Below are 24441 nucleotides of genomic sequence, written 5' to 3'. Positions count from 1 at the left end.
CCAAAATGTTAGACTTTGTGTACCTAATGTATGGCTTGCATTAACAAACAGGTTTTGAGAATATAACCTGTTTTAGCACTACAACATTACCCCTTCCCCTACAATCATTTCTTCCTATTTTAATAGGTCTGATTGATAACAAGTGACTTTTTAACATCAGGTTGATGCTGCTTTGAGTATAGTGGCTCAGATTCCTCTACCTTAAAGATAAGTAGACCTCAGTATATTATCTCAATTAATGTCTGGCTAAAGGATTTTCACAAGTGAAACATTTAGTACTGAATGGAGGGGGAAATGTTAGTAAAGGTGGTAACAGTTATCCACTAGGTATTTCATCCTCTGAATCTCTCAGCAAAGGAATCTGGATACTGAGTAGGAGGCAAACATATGTGCCTAGTTGCTGTTGCTGCTTGTGATAAATATCTTTAAGCAGAAGTGCTGCTACTGCTACAGTTTTGGGCAGTCCCCCAACTGTCCCAATACTTTCTTCTTTCAAAATCATTCCTCCTCCCTAACTTAAATAGATTTTTTTAGAGTATATGGTTTCTTTAGAGCCCTGTTTTGGGCCAGATGCTACATAAGAGTGAAATCTGACAAATGAATTCACTCAAGGGTGTTAGTGACCGGTATAACTGCAGTTTACAGTAAGTGACCAGAAAGAACTGCAACTTACAAAATTAGATACATGAATTTCTAACAAGAGTCTGGGTGGGTAGAGATGTTAGAGTCGGAGACTCTCTAAGGCTCCTCCCGTCTCACGTGGTCTGCTTTCCATCAAAAAGCTTACATTGGCCCCGGTGTACTAGACTTCAGTATATGTTCCAGTTTACACCCCAAGCAAGCTAAGAGGAAGGTAGGACTCCAGTGGGGCTGTAGAGATTCACTTCCTTTGGTTTTATGTCTTCATTTAGGGCAGGGTCTTTTCCCTGGACATAAGCCAAGCACATTTAGTCACACCAAAATATCTTTTAGCCTGAATAATATGAACAGTTATAGCTATAATTTTATCTTACAATTATTCTTTTTTCTGTTACCTAAGTTTAAGCCTGCCCTGTGGTGAAGTTGTTATTTTGTAAAATTTTTTATTATGAGAGACCCAAACTCCATATAACTCAGGCCAGAAGACAAACTGCTGTCCTGAAATTGCTCAAGCTATGGCCCAAATGTCCACCTACCTTTAAACTTTATGGAGATGGGCTAAAAATATTTCCACTTTGGTAAGCACCAGGGGTTCAGATGAGTACTTATGGGAATCATGATTTGCTGGACTGCCATTCTGCTTTCTGAGATAAAATGGTAATCAATTTTTAAGTGGAAGACTTTTTACAATGCAACTGACAGGCCAAAAGCAATTTTCAGTTTTTCACCAGGATCCAGGGAGTAGAACTCCCTACCACACCAATAAACATTTCTTGGCACCCGCTTGCTAGATGTGCCTAGAGCTCTTGGCAGAGGCTATAATAAACTCGTCCTTCTTCCCTCTATCACACCAGCCATTCACAGACGATTTATAGTGCTTTCTGAGAAAGGCAATTCTCAGCCCTAAGGGACATCAAAATGAAAAGCACACCAAATGAAGTATTTAATTTCATCAACCCAAGAATTAAGTAAAAAGTCTTTTTCTCTGTAGGGTTTATAATCGCAAAGTAGCCTTCTGTTAGAGAGACTTGACTACATGAGCTCTTATGAAATAAACTCCTGGCATAGATTATGTGACATTTAAAATTGTAGCAGAGAATAACATTAGAAGGTAAACTTGTTCAATTCATTCCTTATAAGACCACATGCATTTTTTGTACCATAACAAATAGATCCTATAATATATCAATATGATAGAAGTTTATTTCTTTTCATTTTTTAAATGAATAGACTCTTTTTTAGAGTAATTTTAGGTTTATAGAAAAATTGATTAGGAAGTACAGAGTTCCGACCCACTTCCTCCACTGCCTCCCCCACCCCCGCCCCAGAGTTTCTCCTATTATTAACATCTTGCATTAGTGTAGTACACTTGTTGCAATTGAGCCTATACTGATCCATTATTAGTGACTAAAGTACTTAGTTTACAATAGGGTTCACTCTCTGTGTTGTCCATTCTCTGGGTTTAAACAAATGTATAAGGTATGTCGTATCCACCATTACCGTATCATACAGAATAGTTTCACTGTCCCAAAGATCCCTGTTCTCCATCTATTTATTCCTTTCCTCCCCCTGACCCCTGGCAACCACTGAACTTTTTCTATCTCCATAGTTTTATCTTTTCCAGAATGTCATATAGTTGGCATTGTACAGTATGTAGCCTCTTCACACCGGTTTCTTTCACTTAGCCGTATGCATTTGTAGGAGAGCAAAATTGGCCATCCCAAAATGTCTCTTTGGCTTGTGGTTTATTTTGAACTGAGAACAATCAAGGCCTGAAAGACTCAGGAAGAAACTTTGACCTTTCTCTTAGCTGCCTCAAGCATTTAAAGGCCCTGTTCCCAGAATAGAGCTGTCACCAGGGATAAATGGAAAGAATATGGGGTAGGTGTGGTAGGGGAGACTTGGCAGGGCCTGGAGATCAGAGTCCACTGTGTGTCCCATTGCCTTTGAGTGGCCCAGAAAACATTTGTTTACCAAACATTTGCTTTTCCAACTTCATGTGAATTGCCTTCCTCTGCTTTGAAGTCCCAAACTACTACTTTAAACATCCTCTTTTGTCTTTAGCTGAAGAGGGCATTTAAGGTGAGGGTTTCAGCCATTTTGGTGGGTTACTCAGTTTTCCTGGGTCTCTCCCATGTACACATGTTATTAAACTTTTGTATAATTCTCTCCTATTAATCTGTCTCATGTCAATTTAATTCTTAGACCAGCCAGAAGAACCTAGAAGAGTAGAGGAAAATTTCTTCCTTCTTAAGGTTCATCTAAGTCTTTGCGTGACTTAACAGTTTATTTATGTTTATTGCTAAATAATATTTCATTGCATGGATTACAACAATTTGTTTATCCATTCACTTACTAAAGGACATCTTTGTTGCTTTTGGCAGTTATGAATCAATTTGTTCTAAAAATTTGTATGCAGATTTTTGTGTGAACATAAGTTTTTAACCCAGTTGGGTAAATACCGAGGAGCATGAGTGCTTGTTCATACATAAAGGTATGTTTAGTTTTATAAGGAACTGCAAAACTGTCCTCCAGAGTGACTGTAACATTTTACATTCCTACCAACAATGAATGAGAATTCCTGTTGCTTCACATATTTGCTAGCATTTGGTGTTGCCAATGTTTTGGATTTTAGCCTTTCTAATAGGTATAGAATGATATCTCATTGTTGTTTTAATTTGTCCACATGCATTTTGAAATGTCTCAAAACATATTGCTCCCTCCTGATCTGGGGTTCTTAACCTGGAGTTGAGAGATGGGATTTAGGCCCTTTGTGAAATGGTGTGTAAAATTGTGTGTGATTTTTCTGGAAGAGATTTCTCAATCACAAAGATGAAGAGCCATCATTTTAGAGTATTTTATCATTTTTTAGAAAATGTAAATCACTGTTACAATATTATCATATTCCATGCTTTTTAAATATATTTATTTTTGTCTATGTTGGGTCTTTCTTGCTGCACGCGGGTTTTCTCTAGTTGCAGCGAGTGGGGGCTACTCTTCGTTGCGGTGCACAGGCTTCTCACTGTGGTGGCTTCTCTTGTTGCATAGCACGGGCTCTAGGCATGCGGGCTTCAGTAGTTGTGGCTCACGGCTCTAGAGTGCAGACTCAGCAGTTGTGGCACACTGGCTTAGTTGCCACGGCATGTGGGATCTTCCCCGAACAGGGCTGGAACCCGTGTCCCCTGCATTGGCAGGCGGATTCTTAACAACTGCATCACCAGGAAAGTCCTATGCTTTTTAAAAGGTTAGACTACAGGCAATTACGTTCATGATCGTCCAATACATTTGTAGAACATCTTTAATGTGACAAGCATAGTGTTAGGCACCACAGAGTCAAAGCTCAAAAACACGTGATCTCTGGGACTTCCCTGGTGGTCCAGTGGTTAAGGCTCTACGCTCCCAATGCAGGGGGCCCGGATTTGATCCCTGGTCAGGGAACTAGATCCCGCATGCATGCTGCAACTAAAAGATCCCTCATGCTACAAGGAAGATCCCGCGTGCCACATCTAAGACGGGGCACAGCGAAATAAATAAATATTAAAAAACAAAACAAAACAAAAAACATGACCTCTGTTCTTAAGAAATTGAGGCTGATGCAACTCATATTATCAGGCAGTAATCATAAAGGAAGACTCCAAGACTGCTGTGTCACATTCACAATTACCTCTGGATGCTCAGTCCTGCTTGTGCCAGTAGATGTCATTGTAGTGTAGGCCAGCTAACTGATCAGCTACCCCAAAGACGAGGAATTCAGAAATGTCTTTTTTACCCCTTGATGCATGATGCACATACATGTTAAAAAGACATCATGTAGATTTTTTTTCTCTTATTGACAAAGACATAGAGCCACCATAAGTATAAAATGGTGGTTATTTTGAAAGTTAAAGGAGATTTTGAAGCCTAAGTAAAAAATATTTCTGCAAAAAGAATATACATAACCAGTAACGTTATAAGTCTTAATATATAACGTAGCTTGCAACTTGAGACTATTAAGCTTTCAACATGATCTTGAGATTTATTAAGGCTTCCATTTAAACAAGCAACAATTACCATTACTTATACTTAATACCATCTTGCTTTTCTCCTGTAAAACCCAAAGACAAATTGAATACAGTGAATACAGTAGCAGTGAAAGATTTAAATTTTAGAGTTTATGACATATGTTGTTTCAGAGAGTATTATTCTGTTAGGAAATAAGAATTTTGTACAAGGAAAAGCTGTACAAAGTGTAGCTTTTTAAAGTGCTCATTCATTCATTAAATAAATTATGCTAATGCCCAAGAATTTCCAAGCCTTGTACTAGTATTGGAAATACAAAAATAAATAAATTATGTGCCCTGTCCATAAGGAGATTATATTCTAGTGAGAGAGAATTTGGATTTTCTTTTGCTTTTTGTTTTTTTAAAACAAAAATTCGGGTAGCAATTGCATAGACGAAGACTCAGTTGGAACTAACATGTGTTTTTTGGCTAGTCCCAAGCCAGGAAGAGACCAATGAGGTACACTAATATATAACTGTGCCAAGGCTTAGAGTTTTTTCTTTAATACTAAGGGGCTGGGGTTCTGGATTCAGTTACTGAACCAATGAGTATGTCTACCTTACTGCTTGTCATCCATATCCTAAGGAGGCTTTGTTGATGCACACTATTTTTCATATAGGGAGTCATTTTGAAGTGGCTCTTTTGTTCATCAAGTAAGTGGGTGAAAATTGTACTGAGAGGGTTGACATAAGAAACTCATTATGTTTTAAAAAATATTTATTTATTTATTTGGTTGTGTTGGGTCTTAGTTGTGGCATGCGAACTCTTAGTTGCGGCATGCATGTGGGATCTAGTTTCCTGACCTGGGATCGAATCCGGGCCCCCTGCGTTGGGAGCATGGAGTCTTAAGCACTGTGCCACCAGGAAAGTCCCAGGAAACTCATTTGATGAGGCCAGCATTATCCTGATACTGAAACCAGACAAAACCATTATAAGAAAAGAAAACCTGCATAAACATAGACCCCCAAATTCCCAACAGACTATTGTAAAATCAAATCCAACAATACATAAAAAGGATAGTACATCATGATCAAGGGACTTCATCTCAGGATGGCAAGCTGGCATAATATTGAAACAAAATGAATGTAATTCACCATATCAATAGACTAAAGAAGAAACATTATATGATCATCTCAATGGATGCAGAAAAAGCATTAAACAAAATTCAATATCCATTCATGATATAAACTCTAAGAATACTAGAAATAGAAAGAAACTTCCTCAACTTAATAAAGGACATCTATGAAAAGCTTAGAGCTAACATTATACTTAATGGTGAAAGACCGAATGCTTTCCCCTGTGATCAGGAACAAGGGAGGATTGTATAGTCTTACCATTGCTATTCACCGTCTTACTGGAGGTTGTAGCCAGTGCAATAAAGAAAGAAAAAAAATGCAAAGAAATTGAAAAGGAAGAAATAAAACTGTTTGTATTTACAGGTGACATCACTGTCTATATAAGAAATCTCAAAGAATTAACAAAATAGCTACTGTAATTAATATGTAAATTTAGCAAGTTTGCAGGATACATGCTCAATACACAAAAATCATTTATATATATATATATGCAAAAGTTGGAAGGTGAAATAAAAAATATCACTGCACAATAGGACTAAAACCATTAAATACTTATGTATAAACCTAACAAAATATGTGTAAGTTTTGTATACTGAGAACTATAAAATATATATCTCTAAAGAATGAAGTATCTGAGTTCATGGATTGGAAGACTCAATATTGTTAAAATTCCTATTATTCTCTAATTGTTATAGATTCAGTGTGATCCTAATAAAAATTCCAGCAGATTTTTTTTTCTAGAAACTGGCAAGCATATCCTAAACTTAAATAGGAAAGCAAAAAGTATAGTCAAAACAATTCTGCAGAAGAATGGCTAAACGAATGGTTAAACAATTTTGAAAAAAAGATAAAAGTTGTAAGAATCACAGTACTACCTGATTTCAAAACTTGCAAGAGTAATCAAGACAGGGTGGTACTGGCAAAAGGATAGACACAAAACACTGAAACAGACTAGAGCAAGTGTTTTCAACCTACAACCTAAAAGCCTAATCTGGCCTGCTGTCCGTTTTGTAAATTAAGTTTTGTTGATACAAAAAAATAGCCAGGCTTATTTATTTACATATTATCTATTACAGCTGCTACTATGCTGTAATGCCAGAGTTGATTAGTTACAGCAGAGACTGTAGGGCCTTTGAGCCTAAAATCTTTCTTATCCTTCCCTTTACAGAAAAAGTTGGCCAACTCCTAGAATAGAATCCAGGCATAAAACAACTCATATATGGTCAATTGATTTTTGGCAAACATGCTGAGGAGAACGTGCAAACATGCAATGGAGAAAGGATAGACTTTCAATATGTGTTGTTGCCACAATAGATGCTGGACGTATATGTGCAAAAATGTGAACCTTGACTTATACCTCACACAGTATTAAAAATTTAACTCAAGGGCTTCCCTGGTGGCACAGTGGTTGAGAGTCCGCCTGCCGATGCAGGGGACACAGGTTCGTGTCCCGGTCCGGGAGGATCCCACATGCTGCGGAGCGGCTGGGCCTGTGAGCCATGGCCGCTGAGCCTACGCGTCTGGAGCCTGTGCTCCCCAACGGGAGAGGCCACTAAATTAACTCAAAATAGATCACAGACCTAAGCGTAAAACCTAAAGTATAACATTTCTAGAAGAAAATTGGTGAAAATCTTTGTGAACGTGGGTTAGGCAAAAGTTTTGTAAAGAGCATCCAAAAAATGCAAACCAGAAAAGAAAATGTTGATAAATTGGACTTGATCAAAATTAAAAACAACCAGTCTTCAAAAAACAATGTTAAGGACTCTCCTGGTGGCACAGTGGTTAAGAATCCACCTGCCAATGCAGGGGACATGGGTTTGAGTCCTGTTCCAGGAAGATTTCACATGCCACGGAGCATCTAAGCCCATGCGCCACAACTACTGAAGCCTGCGCATCTAGAGCCCATGCTCTGCAACAAGAGAAGCCACCACACTGAGAAGCCCAGGCACCGCAACAAAGAGTAGGCCCCGCTCACTGCAACTAGAGAAAAGTCCACGCAACAATGAAGACCAAATGCAGCCAAAAATAAAAATGAAAAAAACAGAAAAAAAACAAAGAAACAATGTTGAGAGAATGAAAGAGAAGCCACAGACTGGAAATAAATATTTACAAAACACTATCTAATAAAAGACTGATTTCATTAATGTGTAAAGAACCCTGACAACTCAATAATTTACAAGCAGACAATCTCATTAAAAAAAAATGGACAAAACATTTGAGCAGACATTTCATACAACAAGAGATACAGAGGGCTAATAAACACTGAAAAGATCATTAGCCATTAGGGAAATGCAAGTTAAAACCACAATGAGATATCATTACATGTCTCTTAGTGTCAGCGAGGATGCTGCACCACCGGAAGTCTCATATGTTGCAGGTAAGATGAAAAATGGTGCAGCCACTTTGAAAAAACAGCGTGGCAGTTTTTTATGAAGTTAAACATGTGCTTACTACATGAGCTAACTCATCTTCTAGGTTTTTACCCAAAAGAAATAAAAATATATGTTTACAAAAGACATAAGTGTTTATAGAAGCCTTATTCATAACTACCAAAAGAAATGCAAACAGCACAGATGTTCATTACATGAGAAGGGATGAGTAAACTACAGAACATCCACGATGTGTACACATGTACTGTGATACATTCCATACAGTGGAATTCCATACTATGGAATACTACTCAGCAACACAAGGGACAGATCTCAAATGCGTTATGCTAACCGAAAGAAGCCAAACTTATAAGGCCACATGCTATTTGTTTCCATCTATATGACACTCTGGAAAAGTTAAAACCATAGGCACAGCTGTAGGCTGGGGAGCGATCACAAAGGGGCACCAGGGAACTTTCTGGGTTGGTAGAAATGTACACTATCTAAAATTGTGGTGGTGGTTATGTGCCTGGATGTATTTGTCAGAATTCATAAAATCATACATCTGAAAAGGTGAATTTTGGGTATTTCCTGCTGGTCCAGTGGTTAGGACGCTGTTCTTTCAGCTGCAGGGAGTGGCCAAAAAAAAAAAAGTGAATTTTACTCTCCGTAAATCATAGTCCAATAAATATGACTTTTCAAAATGGCCATCAAGTGAAAGAACGACTTTGAGTGAAAGTCAAAAAGCTGACTGTCTTGTTCTGGGAGGAAATCCAGGATTCAAGGTAGAAATTGAACACCAATTCTTATTTATTTATTTATTTATGGCTGCACTGGGTCTTCGTTGCTGCACAAGGGCTTTCTCTAGTTGCGGCGAGCGGGGGCTACTCTTTGTTGCGGTGCATGAGGTTCTCACTGCAGTGGCTTCTCTTGTTGTGGAGCACGGGCTCCAGGCGTGCGGGTTTCAGTAGTTGTGGCATGTGGGCTCAGTAGTTGTGGCTTGCAGGCTCTAGAGTGCAGCAAGCTAGAAATTTAATTTAGAAGAAATCCAGAAACCCATATAAACATTTCCATAGTCAAACTTTTGGATCTGTGAGGTCTCAGGACATATACCTTACAAATATCAAGGGGCTCTGGTATGTACTATAAAGTACAAGAATCTATTTTTCACATAAGAGACTTATGACCATACAAGGGAGGAGGTTGGTAACTCTCCCTAGGGGCTCAGGACAAGCCTCGTAGAGATAATGATGTCACCTCTTAAGTAGCTTCTTGAAGGATGAGCCAAGGATAAAATTGAAGAGAAAAGCATTCTAGACAGAAAGAACAATCTAATGAACTAAGACTTGAGGGGGTAAGGTGTATTCTAGGAAAGATAGGCATTATATTTTTGAAAGATTGAAAAGCAGTTATTCATTGTACTGCGTTTTTAAACTTTTCTCTTGCTTAATTTGTTCCCTTCACTTATTCCACATATTCCTGAGCACCTACTTTGTGCCAGATACTAGGTAACCTTTAAGGAGTTAAAGATAAATAAGCCGAGATTTCTGTTCTCTAGGAGCTCATGGGCACACACACACAACTTACTAGTGTAAGATTTTTAAATAGCGATATGTGCATGCATGTGCAAGTTGCTCAGAGAATAGAGTGTCTAACTCAACATGGTGGCTGTGAGCAACTGGCGGTGAAAGAGTAAACAACCAAAAGAATATGCAAGCTGAGAGTTGAAGTATGAGCAAGGTTTGTCAAAGAGACAGAACGAATATATTGCAAGGCAGAGGGAATAGCATGTGCAAAAACACAGCAGCTGAAGAGAACATGGTACTTGGAGAAAATGGCAAGTCATTTAGTAAGGCTAGAGAGCAAGGGACAGGGTGCATTTGAATGTCTAGATGAAGAGCTGATGTGGTTAGAAACATGGACAAGGGTCATTGCCAAGCTAAGGCATTTGAACGTCTTCTGTAGACAGTTGAGAGCTACTGAAATATTTTACCCAGAGTAATGAAATGATCAGATTTAAGTGCTAAAATGCCACTTTGCAGTATTTTGCAATATAATTTGAATAAAGAAGAAACTAGAGATAAAGAAAACAGTTTTACAATTGCTGCAGAAATTAATTGTGGAATGCTGAGGACTTGGCCTAAGGCATCTGAGAGATAAAACTGATGGACTTGGGAATCACTTGTGGGAAGAGAAGTGGTGAGGGAGAAAAGGGAATTGAGTATATCTACCAGTGTTCTGGTTTGAGTAGCTGAATGCTGAAGCCATTAACTGGGTTGTTATAGAAGAAGGAGCAAGTTATAAACATAATTGTCTAATGAGAATCATTTTTTCACATAGGAGATCTATGTGAGTGGAATACACATAAGTAAATACATGTAATTAAATAAATTAAATTTAAGTACAAATTTAAACTAGAGAAAGATGTCAATAAAAAAAATTCTGGATCCTATTCCCCTATTCCCAGCCAAGGACATTTTTCTTTGCCCCTTCTCATTCAAATACTGAAGCAGAATGGAATTTAAGACCTTATAAATCATGTCCAATTTATTCCTGGACTATTTTACTAGTGATACAATGGTTACCTTAGAAATGAGATAAATGGAAAGTTGTTTCCTTTTGTGCTTTGGATAATTGTCTTCTTGCCTAGGAGAAGTTCTGATCTCTGGCTCTCTGTGAAAGGGTACCACCTTTTGTTTTGTTAGTTCACTTCATTCTGCTTTGAGATTTCCATTGAAATCTCAAAACATGTTCCAAGTTTCTTTGAAATGCCTACGTCTTCAATATCTTGTACAGTTATAACAATAGTTACTGAGTGTCTACTATGTGTCAGGCACTGTGTGAGGTGCATTAGAGATATTATTTCTTTTAATTCTCAATATTCTTATAAGGTACAAATTAATTATTTTAAAGATGAAAAAGAAGCTCCATGAGTTTAACAATCTTTCCACTAACTTGTTAGTGAAAAGAAACAGTATTTGCATTCTGGTTTACCTGGCTCCAAATCCTTTGAAATTTCCATTATGTCACACTGATTAGGTCTATATATAGAAAAGCAAAACTTTTTAATGGAAAATTTTAAACATAAACAAAAGGATAGGGGATAGTATAATGAACTTCCATTTACTCTTCACCCAGCTTCTCCAATTATTAATTTATAGCCAATCTTGTTTCATCTTTACCCATCTACTTTTCCTTCACTCCCTCCCTCTACCACTGAATTGTTTTGTAGCAAATCCCAGGAATCAATCATATCATTTCATCTGTAAATATTTTTATATGTAGCTTTAAAAGAGAAATATTCTAAAACAACAACAACAATGAAAACTAACCACAATATCATTATTACACCAAAAGAAGTAGGCAATAAATTCCTTAACATCATCAAATATACAGTGTTCATATTTCCCTGATTGTCTTATATATTGCTTTTTAACAGTTGGTTGTTTGAATTAGGATGATTGGAGCTAAATTTTACTTGAGGTACATTGTTTAAACTAGACAAAATACCACCTCATTTTGGCCAACCTATCATCACATCCACATACATGGGAGCTAGGAGGAACCTCATGGCAAATTGTAAATGAACTACTAAGTCGGTGAGCGACCTGTGGGTCGCTCTCTCTCTCTCTCTCTCTCTTCTTTATATTGAGATATAATTGACATATAGCAATTATATTAGCTTCAAGTGTACAATGGTTTTATATTTGTAATATTGCAAAGTGATCACCACAATAAGTCTAGTTAACACCCGTCACTACATATGGTTAAAATTTTTGTTTCTTGTGACGAGAACTTTTGATATCTACTTTCTTAGCAACTTTCAAATATACAATACAGTATTATCAACAATAGTCACCATGCTGTATATTACATCCCCAGGACTTGCTTATTTTATAACTGGAAGTTTGTACCTTTTGACCCCCTTTACCTGTTTCTGATATAGACCAAGATAGACATGATTGGAAGTCAATCCCATTGGTGATCTGTGTGAAATGAATCATCACTTTGGCACCTTAACCAATGTAAAAAGTTTCACAATGTTTGACTGCCTAGGACAAATCAGAGTATCTTGTATTCCTTTGTTAACTGCCCCAGAAACAAGATGAAGAATTAAATTAGTACAGAATTTGAATGTATATCTTCTATCAGATTAAAATGTCACACAATAAAAAATTTAAGAGCTGTACAGATTTAGTTTCTACACATCTAGTAATGCCCAGGTATCAGGATTTGCTTCACAGTGTTCAAGTTTTTGGATTAGGTGATGTTTGTCTCTAGTGCCCTCCCTTCCTTTGTCTTTCTTCCCCAACTCCCTTGTGGGTCTATGTTTCCTGTGTCTTCCTAGAGACCCCTAATAAAGCACTTACTTAGTCCTGGTCTGAACCCAATTTCACCTGGTGTCTAAAATTACCCATCTTTTACCTCATCCTCCAATCAAAACCCCTTTCCTCAAGGACAAGCAAATGTAGTAGAAAGACTGTGGGCTTTGGAATCAGGCAGACATGGAGTGGAATCCCATCTCCACCACTCTGTGACCTTGGCCAAGTTGGCAAACTTCTCTAAGCGTTGGTTTTAAGATTAACCACTGGGTTATTGGCAGGCACAAAACATTTCTGCACCCTATAACTTTCAGGTAGAGTCTTCAACCAAGCTCTCTTTTGTGTGATGAATCAAAAAGATAAGTCCAGGTCCCAGGCCCTGGACAGGGGCTCAGTGGATACAAAGGCTAGTGGTAGAGACTCAGAGGTGGCCAGAGAGAGAATATGCTGTCAACCAGGCTTTCTGTATTTTGTTTTATTTTGTTTTTAACAAAGACCAAACTCATATGCCAACTGCCCACTACTACTTCCCCAAATCATCAAAATAGAGTGAGCAAAACTGCCTTTCCTAACTCTACACACCCCTTTTAGGCTATATATTTACTTTTCATGACTGGCAGTCCTTTTTTGGGTCCCTTGGGATGTTCTCTGATTTGGAGGAAGGGGGAGAGCCCGGAGGGGAGCACACGGTATTATTTGCTTCATTTCACCACCATGAGTAAGGGCCCTGCCTAGAACTATTCATACCAGGAACTGGAGGAGAACAACCTTCTAAATATCCAGTTATTGGTGTTTCATAGCATGGCCAAGGGCAAGCAGAGGTTGATCCAGGACTGCCTGGGTGGAGTTGCTTATTGTACAATTCAGCAGATTGTCCTGGGGCCCTTCCTGAGTCTTCTTCCAGCAGCCGCTAAGTGAGATAGCCAAGTTCTCTAGGGTCTGAGAGGCAGATTTTAGAATGGTGCTCTGGGGACCCCTGGGGTACTGATGATGATGGAGAAAGGGGCAGGAGGGCAGAAGGTTCTTGAGGCATTCCACTTTTGTTCTGTACATTGTGCTTTATTCAGTCTTCTTTGCTGAGTCTGCAGGAAAAATCATTTGGAAAAAGAACAAAGAACTTTGCTACTTCTTCTACTACTGATGCTACTATACACACACACACACACACAAACGGGCAAACCAATCTCTTGGATATTTTGCTCAGGGAGAAGTTAATGAAGGATAATGGGGAAAGGGAGCAGGCATGCCCTTGCACTTGTCTGTTCTATGAGACTATATCGCTAGTAGTAGGTGTTCCCAGTGAAGTTAAGAAAATATATGTGTTCATGTTCATGTGTGGTTGGTAGAATATTTTGGGTGGTGTTTCTTAACTCTCCTTGCACATTGTCATCACCTGGGGGGGTTTAAAAAAAAATAATAGTGCCTGGTTTTACCCCATAGAGTCTCAAGATGCTTGTTTGTTAACCCAGCTCTGGTGTCTAATAATTAAAAACTTGTATCCTTTATGTAACTTTAAAGCACTTATGTACTATAGAAATATGCATATATGTAAAATAAATGTGTGTTATATATAAAAATTTTATAAGGAAACCTGGTATAATTATAGAGTAGAATTATTAAGAATGACTACCAGTAATGACAGTTTTGGATATTTTTTCAATTTTATGTTCTTTTCTGCTCATGAAGATGCAAGATAAACTGCCATAGGATTTCCTAGCATTGTGTTAAAGAGAGGCCATAAAACAGCTTTTATCATTTTGTGTTTTCTCTATCAACCAGAGGGATAATAACATACATTCATCTTCATGATCTATTACTGCCTCCTGGTTACAATAAAGGAAATTTTAGAGAGTTATTTTCTGGATGAATTATCTGATGTCAAACACTTGCTTCAAAATGTAACTATAAGGGGTATTGGTCATGGCCTTGGAAAACACAGGCCATACTTGTCCACTCTGCTTAAATCATGTTGCAAGAAAGTATAAGCATTAAATAACTTCAGAAGCCATTTATTGTCAATTTATTCCAAAAGTTTGTTATTATTAGGAATTCCCTTGTGGTCCAGTGGTTAGGACTCCATGCTCTCACTGCCGAGAGCCCGGGTTCAATCCCTGGTCAGGGAACTAAGATTCCACAAGCCGCATGCAGTGCAGCCAAAAAAAAAAAAAAATCCAGAAGTTTGTTATTCTTCAAGACAGCAAAATTAAACAGCCCACCATTAACAGTAACATTAAAATTTTAAGCAAACATCAGAACTTCTTATTTTTCAAGTATTTGAATGGGCTACATTTTCTAATTGTATGACTTTTCACCATTAAAAATGGTGTGATGATAGAGCCACAAAAAATTTGTCAATTAAACAATTATTTAAACCCCATGGGAGTGCATCATGAATTATTAACTACACACACCCTTCGGAGCTCGGAGAGTAAAATTCTTCTTTCCTTGATGTAGCTGCTTCAAAGGGAGCAGTCTTTCCTTGGGAGCCATGGCCTTTCTTGTCATGAGCCAAATAACTTACCCCAAACTCTGTGTGTGGGTGCTGTTACCCAGCACCCACGTGGGTCCATTACAGGGAGGCCTGTGAAAGGACAGCGTGGACTCCTTACCCCACACAGACTGTTCTATTTTGAGATTAACACAGGTAAAGAGGACTACCTCTCAAATTTGGAAATAATCTTTCAAGTTCAAATGTAGACCCACATAGCCCACTTGAAAAAACTCTGGGAAGAGATTGTTAGGAGAGTGTGAATATGGGGGAACTGATAGAAAGTCTAGGACTGTTCTTTTCCTGGACGTGGTCTTCCCTCTGGGTTCTTATACCTAGAAAGGTTTTAGCCAAGAAGGCACAGGCAGAATTTTTCCATTCCTGGTACAACTTAATGAGGGCACTTATGAATGGAGATATTGGGGAACATGAATAAATAAATGTTCTAAAGTATTTCCTACTCATTCAGCAAATAACATTTCCCATGAGGCAATAGGCAGGGGAGGAAATGAACATTTATTGAATATCTATTATAGTCCAGGCACTGTGCCAAGCACTTTAGATGTATTATCTCCTTTAATCCTTACAAATGCTATGCAAAATGTTATATTACAGAATGAAAATTAAAGTTTCAGAGAAGTTAAATAACTTTCCTAAAGTCATAGATCAAGAGAGTGGTGAAGCCAAGATTCCAATATAGCTTGAATTTAAAAGCTCACATTCTTTTCATTATACTAAAAAGCATGTTTCCTAAAAAGCATAATGAGTTAAACCATAAGAAACCAAATGAACTGCAGAATCACAAAGAGTTAGTTTGATGGAGGTTAGGGAGAGTGGGCCACTATATGTGGGATAGTGGCTTAGCAAATGGACCGTGGGTCAGATAGACCTGAATCTCAGATTCTTCACTCAGCAGCCAACTGAGTTGGGGCAAGTTACATGCTTCATAGGGGCTATTCTCCACCCACCGGCCTGCCCATCTATCCATCCATCCAGCCATCATTCATAGGGACTATTCTAAGTATTCAATGATAGCATGCTAAATAAAATCCTTGGCAATGTATGACGTAGAGTAAGTGCTCAGTAAATGCTGGCTACAATTGTTTTTGTTTTCAAAAATTTAAAGACTCTCTGTTTCAACACCCTTACAGGAGTAAAAGCTGGGGTGTAGAGAGTCTAAGTGAATTTCTCAAGGACATTGGCTTGAACAGTGACACAGCTAGACTTAGACCTTAGATCTTTTGATTCTTGATATATTCTCACTGTCTTTTCAGGACACAGTACATTCACCAGAGGATTTCGAGAGAGTTTTTGAGATAGTCATCTTAATGCGGACCGTGTTTTGCAACCCCCATGGAACAGAATATTTGAAACCAGTGTTGTTTTTGAGAAATCCAGGACGTGGACACTGTTAGTAGTTCAACAGGCATAACTTCCTCCTCCTAACATAACCCTAGTTTGGTCCAAGTCTCCACCCCTTCCCCCCGCACCAGGAGTAGATTCTGTTTAGTCTAAAGCAGTGATCCTCAAACTTCAGAATACATGGCATATTTGTTACAACTCAGATTGCTGGACCCTAACCCCAACATTTCTGATTCAGTAGAGCGAGAGTGAGGCCTGAGAATTTGCATTTCCAATAGGTTTTCAGGTTCCCAGCAGCATAAGCCGCTGATCCGGGGACTGTACTTTGAGAATCATTGGTTTAGGACAATCAATGTCATTCCTCTGTTCTGGGAATGGACAAGTGTAATAACTTGACGCAATGAGACTAAAGGCAAAGGCGCATATTCGTTGGTTGGAAGATTTACTGTCTCCTGTTGTAGATGAATAATGAATGATTATTTGTTGCTGGTACCCATTTTATCATGAGGAGAGAACCAGCCTCAGTAAGCAGCCAGTGGGGCAGAGGGCAGAGCAGAGGGAGGGACAGGGCCCAAGCCTTTGATGAAATCATTGAGACACTGAATCACTCCAGCCAGAGACTTGATCTTCCGCTGTACCTCCTGGTATGTGAGGTTATGCAAATTTCCTTACTGAAGCAACTTCAAATCAGAGCTTCTTTTACTTTGGCCATGCTGAACTGTAACCCTTAATGTTACATAAATTCCTAAAACTCAATAAAATGAAAATAAATGCATTTGAAATAAGGAATATTTTTATTTATTGGAGCTTTTTCTCTTCCAAATAACTGACAACTTTCTCTTTCATTAATGAGATAATACATATATAAATACAAATCTATTTCTATGGTTTAAAATCACAGAAAGTGCTCAATAAAAGCACAACCCTATTCTTAATGTTTTCGTGATATACTGTGGGCAGGAAAGACAGTTCTCTTTCAAAAGATTTGAGGTGATTAGTTAATAGTTGTCAGCGAAAAACAAACTCTGGTACATTACTAACTCAGGAAATGCTTGAGATTCTTAGACAAGATAAATTCCTTCTAAGGAAGCTGATCCACATAATCTTAACAATTGCAGTTTGTTAGAGCCTCCATTCTGTTTATAAGTCGAGGTAGGAGCAGAAGTGAAATAAGTTACTTCACCTCCTTCATGTCTTATGTTGTTATTGTCAGTAATGGCAACTATGGAAGGATATTAAAAATAAAAACAAAACTCTCAACAAATTAGCTCTTCCTTCTGGCATCACAGAATTGGAATATAATATATATATGTATGTGTGTATGTTCATTTCTTCCTTGTAGAAACATGCCATTCGTTGTCTGTGTCTCTAAGCAAACAGAATTTTTTGTCCGTGATTCTGATATATTTCCATGTAAGACTTCTCTGTGTGAAAGGTCATTTTATTGTGGCTTAATCATTTGGTTCTCCTTCAGAAAATGTATGTTACCTGATGACAGAGCCCATCGAAGTCTTTAAGTTATTTTGAAGGGGGGGACAGTAACAAGTTTTGAGTTTTTCTGTTTCCTCTAAACCAGAGATCATGATGAATAGTAATAATAGCATTTGTTGCTATTTATTTTGTGTCAGGCATTGTGCATGGTTTACAGGGACTAACTCATTTTATTCAATCATAAATTCATTCAACAGACATTTGCAGAACACTTAACATTTGCCAGTCTGGTCTTACATACTATATAGACCGTTTTCAGCTAGAATATTCATCAGGGTGGAAAAGAGCAGCAGTCTGACTTTGAATCCTAGTGCGAGAGCCCTATTGCCCAGGAAGTAAGAAAGAGATAGAGAAGATACAAATCAGGTTTTTCTGGGTTTTTTTTTTGCGGTACGCGGACCCCTCACTGTTGTGGCCTCTCCCATTGCAGAGCACAGGCTCCGGACGCGCAGGCTCAGCGGCCATGGCTCACGGGCCCAGCCGCTCCGCGGCATGTGGGATCTTCCCGGACCGGGGCACGAACCCGTGTTCCCTACATTGGCAGGCAGACTCTCAACCACTGCGCCACCAGAGAAGCCCAGGTTCTTCTGTTTTTATTCCCTGAGTTTCTCCTCCCAATATGACAGACTATGTTTTTCAAAGTTTGTTCCTTGATATTTCCACAAGAGAATGAAAATAGATGTTATTTTAAAAGTTCCATGACTAAGAATTTTGCGGGGAAACTTGGTGACTCAACCATTAAACAGAATTCTTTACTACACGAGTTCTCAGTACCTTTAGTAGGCTTTGGGGCTCTCCAAGGAGGTGCCACATTTTGTATTATTTCCCAAACGTATTTGATCATAATCTCCCCCCAACTTGCACCCTGCACAGGAGGTACAGTGTTAGGGCTCCATGGCACACACTTCAGGAGAGACTTATCCAAGCTATTTTTGCTTTTAAAAGCTTTTTCATTTCCTCCTTTTACTTCAAATCTCTCTAATGCTCTAAAAGCTCCGGGTTTTATTCTCCACAGCTGCAAACTCCCCACCTCCCTGACAATCTTACGTGTCTTCAACATGTCTAGTTTTCAGACCTCACGGAAACTTCTAGTCAAATTGGATATGTCTATAACATTTAGCCTCTCAAATCCCTTCATCCCTGGATGATATAGTGTCCTTGATCCACAACGACTGGGGAAGGAGGGAAGAAGAGGACATAGGCAGAAAGGTTATAACCAGAAAGGGTAAAAAATGTAAATTTCAGTAAACAGATGAAACTTGGTGCAGCCCTGCTGAAAAACTGCCAACTCCTGACTGAAATGAAAATGTGTAAAAATCAAAGTCATGGATTATGTTTATCCTGGATGCAAAGTGAAAGGGAAAACTTGGAAACCGCCTGCTTAACCTCGTCATGCTTCAAAGCCAAGTCCAATAATTCTTGTTGGAGGAGGTGTGGAGAGGGAGGAAATGGTCTTTGGAGCTTGGATCATGTAATTCGGCATTTGTGTTAGCCAAATAACTTAACCATTTCCCAACCTGGATTTCTTTCATGTGAAGTGTGTACCTGCGCTTTGTTGTGAGTTGCTGCACTGATGAAGTCCACCTGAAAAACAATAGTGTTAGTCATAACCTATAATGGAAAAGAATCTGAAAAAGAATATATATATGTAAGCATAACTGAATCACTTTGCTGTACACCTGAAACTAACACAGTATTGTAAACCAACCACCGTTCAATAAAAAAAGGAAAACAATAGTGTAAGTAATAAAAAGAAGGAGACCTCTTAACTCTGTGTTCCTTTCCCTCCTCCAAGTAAATACACCCATCAGACCTCATCATTCTCTGGAAATGGGAAAAAGAGTAATAGCTAGCATCAAGTGGGGAGAGGGGGGACTCAGGAAGTTCTGTAATTCATAGTTTTCTCTTTGAAGAGAAAATTTTTGTATTAACCAGGATCCTGGTAGGAAACTGAAGTCTCCACTCAAAATAGTTCAGTGGAAGAGGTTTTAGTAAAGGGACTATTTACAGAGATGAGGGCAAGGTCAAGGGAGACAGCAAAGATGTTAAGGTACCCAGGGACTGTCGACAGTGGGAAGCTATTACCGATAGTAGGTCTGAGGGGGCAAAGAGAGTAAAGGTGTTACCAGCTGGAGGAAGGGCCATCCCATGAAAGCTGGACTTATGGACGCAGCACATCAAAGCAGGAAGGAAGCAGGAAAGAAATCTCTCTCTTTCTCTCATTCAGTTCTCAGTTCTCCTACAGGTATCTCCTACTAGCCAAACTCAGATAGAACCAGAGAGCAAAAGAGCCCAGGAGATGCAATGTGAGTAAGTGAGAGCCTCTCTGGAGCCAGAGCACACAAGGCTCTGGGGAGAAAATGGAGAATAATTAGGCCTCTCTCTCCACAATCTACCTTCTGGGTAAAAACTTTGAGCAAAACTCCAGTCTGTCAAATAAACGAACATTTTACTTTCAGCTCAGAACATTTTACTCCACTCATCTTACAGATGAGAAAACTGAGATCCACAGAGCTTGTTTAAAGTCACACAAGGTCAATGTGAGGTGTCAGCCCAATCCTGCCTTCTAGTTCCACAATGTGTCTTTTCCACGCGGCCACTCTTCATCTTTTAGACCCTCTGGGTTTATTCATTGTCTTACTTCTCCCTCAAAATTCAGTTTCTCAGTTCTCCTGTGTCTTCTAGACAAGGAAAAGAGAGATGAAGATTTCATCTCTGGGCAGACATATGCCACCAACAGTAGACTGTTCATCTGAATAAGGTGTGAGTTGCGTAGAAATGAAAATGTGATTAGATGAAAGCTCAACTACAGCCCTTTGGGCAAGCTGGGTGGACAAGAAAGACCTGACTCACCAGGAGAGGTCAACTTGTCCTTCCAAATGCACCACGGGTGTGTTCTGGGGAGATCTGAATGGGTAATTAAGGTGGCCAAAATGCTGGATCTGTTATTAGGTTCACTGCAGGGAATTCAGGTCACTTAGGTTTCAATACTTCAGGGTCAGCCTTAGGGAAAATTGGGAAATGGTTGACCTTTGCCTTCAGTTGCCTTATGCTCACTCCTTCCCAGGTTTCTTCCTCCCCTTCACTCCCGGTCACCAAGAGCTAGTTCCCGCCTTAGGCAGGAGCTGGTCTTCCTAACCCCTTGAACGTGCCCAGAGTTCAGACTGTCTTGGCCCTCTCCTCAGTCAAGGCCTACTGTCCTTTAGGGTTTCCTTTTCAGTGAGACTTCAGCAGATATGCTAAACAAAGGTGTGTCTAACTGGTCGAGGTTGTTAAGTAGCCCGTTAAGGTGTTACCCTTCCCAAATACTCTCCCCACATTCCTCTCCACTGTCTGCACAGTCACAGCACCTCAGTCTGACAAATAGACCCTATGGTGGAATATTCATACACTCCAGTCAACCTGTGACAGGTAGCAGGGGGGAAGGTCATCTAGCACCACCTCTTGATTGAGGTGCAGATGAAGATAATTTGCAACCTCTTTTTCTAGAACAGAAAAGAGCGTCTCATCAGCCCCTATTGCCAGCTCTGGAAAAAACTGCAGGTGGGATTTGAGGCCAAGTAAACTTTTCTTTGGCCTTCAAAGAACCTCATGTTCCCAGAGGTTTACCCACATTTTTAGAGAAGCTGTGCTATGAGTCATTCCAAGAAAGATCTGTCTAGGAGATTTTTATTTCACAATACCGTCAAACACCTGTCGAAGGTCACTTTGCCCTTGCTTACAAGGATTAGTATTATCTGTATCAGTATTAATAATCGTCCTATTTTATGGCTGACAGGTTAAATTATTTTCCTTGTGGAAACTGTCACCAACTATTTTCAAGCTGTAAAGTTTGGAAATGCAGCTGGTTTTCACTCTTTATACTCAACTCCTTTCCTCTTTCCCTGCCCTGCTGGCATATTCTTCTCCCAGTAGTGTCCTCCCTGCAATGTCAGTGAAAATATACTGGAGCTAAACCAACAGGTCTGACCAGAAATCACCTAGTCCAGAAAAATCTCTCACCACCATCTTCAGGCCATGTAATTGGAAGCAACTAACACATGTAGTCTCAGATTCACAGCAGGGATTTAATGAATGATTGTTGATCTTGCAACTAATAGGCAAATAGGTCCTGGAGATCTGATGCACAGTATGGTGAATATAGACAATAATATTGTATTATAATCATCCAACTTGCTAAGTCTAGATCTTAATTATTCCAACCACAAAAAAGAAATGATAATTATGCAACATAATAGAAGTGCTAACTATAGCTATGATGGCAATCATATTATAATATAAAAATGTATCAAATCAACATGTTATACACCTTAAATTTACGTTATATGTCAAATATATTTCAATTAAAAAAAGACTGTTGAGTCTGAATCAAAATGTGACTTAGCAGTGATTTGCAATGAAACAGACATGCAGAGATGCTTTAAAATTGCTGAACGTGGAAAGGTCTGCATTAGTCATCTGGAAAATGCAAATTAAAACCACAGTGAGATACCATTACCTATCCACTAGAATAGCTAGAATTTAAAGGGCTGGTAATACAAATATTGACAAGGATGTGGAGCAACTGGAACTCTCATATTCCACTGATAGCTACGTAAATGATACAATTACTTAGGAAAATGACTTGACAGTATCATGTAAAGGAGAGCATAAGCTGACCCTATAACCAGAAATTCCACTCCTGGATACATACCACAAAAGTACACATACATGTACACTGAGAGCCATGTAGTACAAGAATGCTCACAGCAGCATTGTTTGTAATAGTCTTCCTCTGACAACTACCCAAATGTCCATCAGCTGTAGTATTGTCAGATACATTGTAACATATTCATGTAGTAGAATACCATATAACAATGAGAATGAATAAACTATAAGTACAAGAAACATGGATGGAATGCAAACAATATGCAGAGGAAACAGTGACTCAAGAGTATATATTCTGTATGATTCCACTTACATCAAATTTCATAAGTATAGCTACATTAGAGCAATAGGAGTCAAAACAGAGGTTATCTTTGGGAAGGAAGGAGCAAGTGGTGATTGGCAGCAGGCCCAAGGGAGCTTATGAATTGTTGTCAATTTTTTTTTCTTGACATGGATCAGTGGTTGCAGTGTTCACCTGTGACAATCCACTGAGGTCATCGTATTTCTGTTTTCTCTCTTTTTCTATATGTACGTTACACCTCTGTTAAAACAAAATTACAATTGCAGAGCTGGCAGGACTGGTCCAAGTCAAAATAGCCTGCCCCTCCTTGACCCCTTCAGCATATCTTATTTCCTTCAAGGGTCCCCCTGATTCTTCTCAGATCCCCATAGCATCTTACTGCCCATGGTCTCCAGAGGGAAAGAGCTCCCTAGTTACTGTCCCAGGCTCAAATATCTACATTCCTTGCATCCGTCCTCCCCATTGTCTTTCCTAAAGGCCTGCTCTGTCTTAGAAATATGATCAATTAATCTCTGCTGATTCTTTTTTTTTTTTTTGACGGAGCTCTGAGGCTTTTGGGATCTTAGTTCCCTGACCAGGGATGGAACCCAGACCACTGACAGTGAGCAAGCAGAGTCCTAACCACTGGACCGCCAGGGAATTCTCGATCTCTGCTAATTTTTTGATGACCAATGTGACTTCTTTTCTTCCTGGTGTAATTCAAATTTGAAAAAAATCTTCGAGAATGACTTTAAAGATTAGTACCATGGTTCAGCCCATAGAGGTAGCGGTTTTTTGGGAAATGACACCCTTTAAAGGACACAGGGGAGCTGAGCCTGGACATGTGTCCCATGCCTGTGCAGAGAACTTGCCTCAGGTAAACAGAGAAGTCTACAGAAGGTGTTCCTTGGTTCTGCTGACATAATGGGTATCAAGAAAGACCAGCTTAATGGAGGACTGAGTCATTTCAACATGGCGATGGAGGAAATGGGTGACGGGCTTGTCCTTACTGAACATTGGTGATGATGTTGAATTTGCTCACTGGAACTTTTTTCTTTTTTGCATAAATATCAGGGTGTGGTGATGATGACTAAGTAGATGAGAACAAAATTGAAAAATAGTATTATTCATACATTGGACTCTCTTAACCCAAGAGTAACAAACCAGAGTGAATGGGTTGGCAAAACTCTTTGCGGGTGTGCCTCTCCCTGCCTCTCTCTCTCTCTCTCTTTTTTTTTTTTTAAGAATACTGCTTTTTAAAAAAAATGTATTTTTTTTTAATGTATTTTATTTTTGGCTGTGTTGGGTCTTCGTTGCTGCACGGGCTTTCTCTAGTTGCGGCGAGCGGGGGCTATTCTTCATTGCAGTGCACGGGCTTCTCATTGCGGTGGCTTCTCTTGTTGTGGCACACGGCCTTAGTTGCTCTGCTGCATGTGGGATCTCCCTGGACCGGGGCTTGAACCTGTGTCCCCTGCATTGGCAGGAAGATTCTTAATCACTGTGCCACCAGGGAAGTCCCATGTATACAGTTTTGTACCCATTTTTCATCTTTTTCCCATGTCATAAAATATTTTTCAAAAACATGATTTATAAAACGTGCAAAACAAGACTCTCCCAACAATAATTCTTCTAGAAAACACTGGTTAATAAAATGTCTTAGAAGATATGTGTGGCTATTTTTCTTTTCTAATGAGGGTAGCAGTTAGTCATTAGGCTTTCCACCCCTA

This window comes from Orcinus orca, chromosome 9 (genome assembly GCF_937001465.1).
Source record: "Orcinus orca chromosome 9, mOrcOrc1.1, whole genome shotgun sequence".
Lineage (NCBI taxonomy): Eukaryota > Metazoa > Chordata > Mammalia > Artiodactyla > Delphinidae > Orcinus > Orcinus orca.
The sequence above is the reverse complement of the archived record's forward strand: the minus strand, read 5'-3'. Positions refer to the sequence as shown.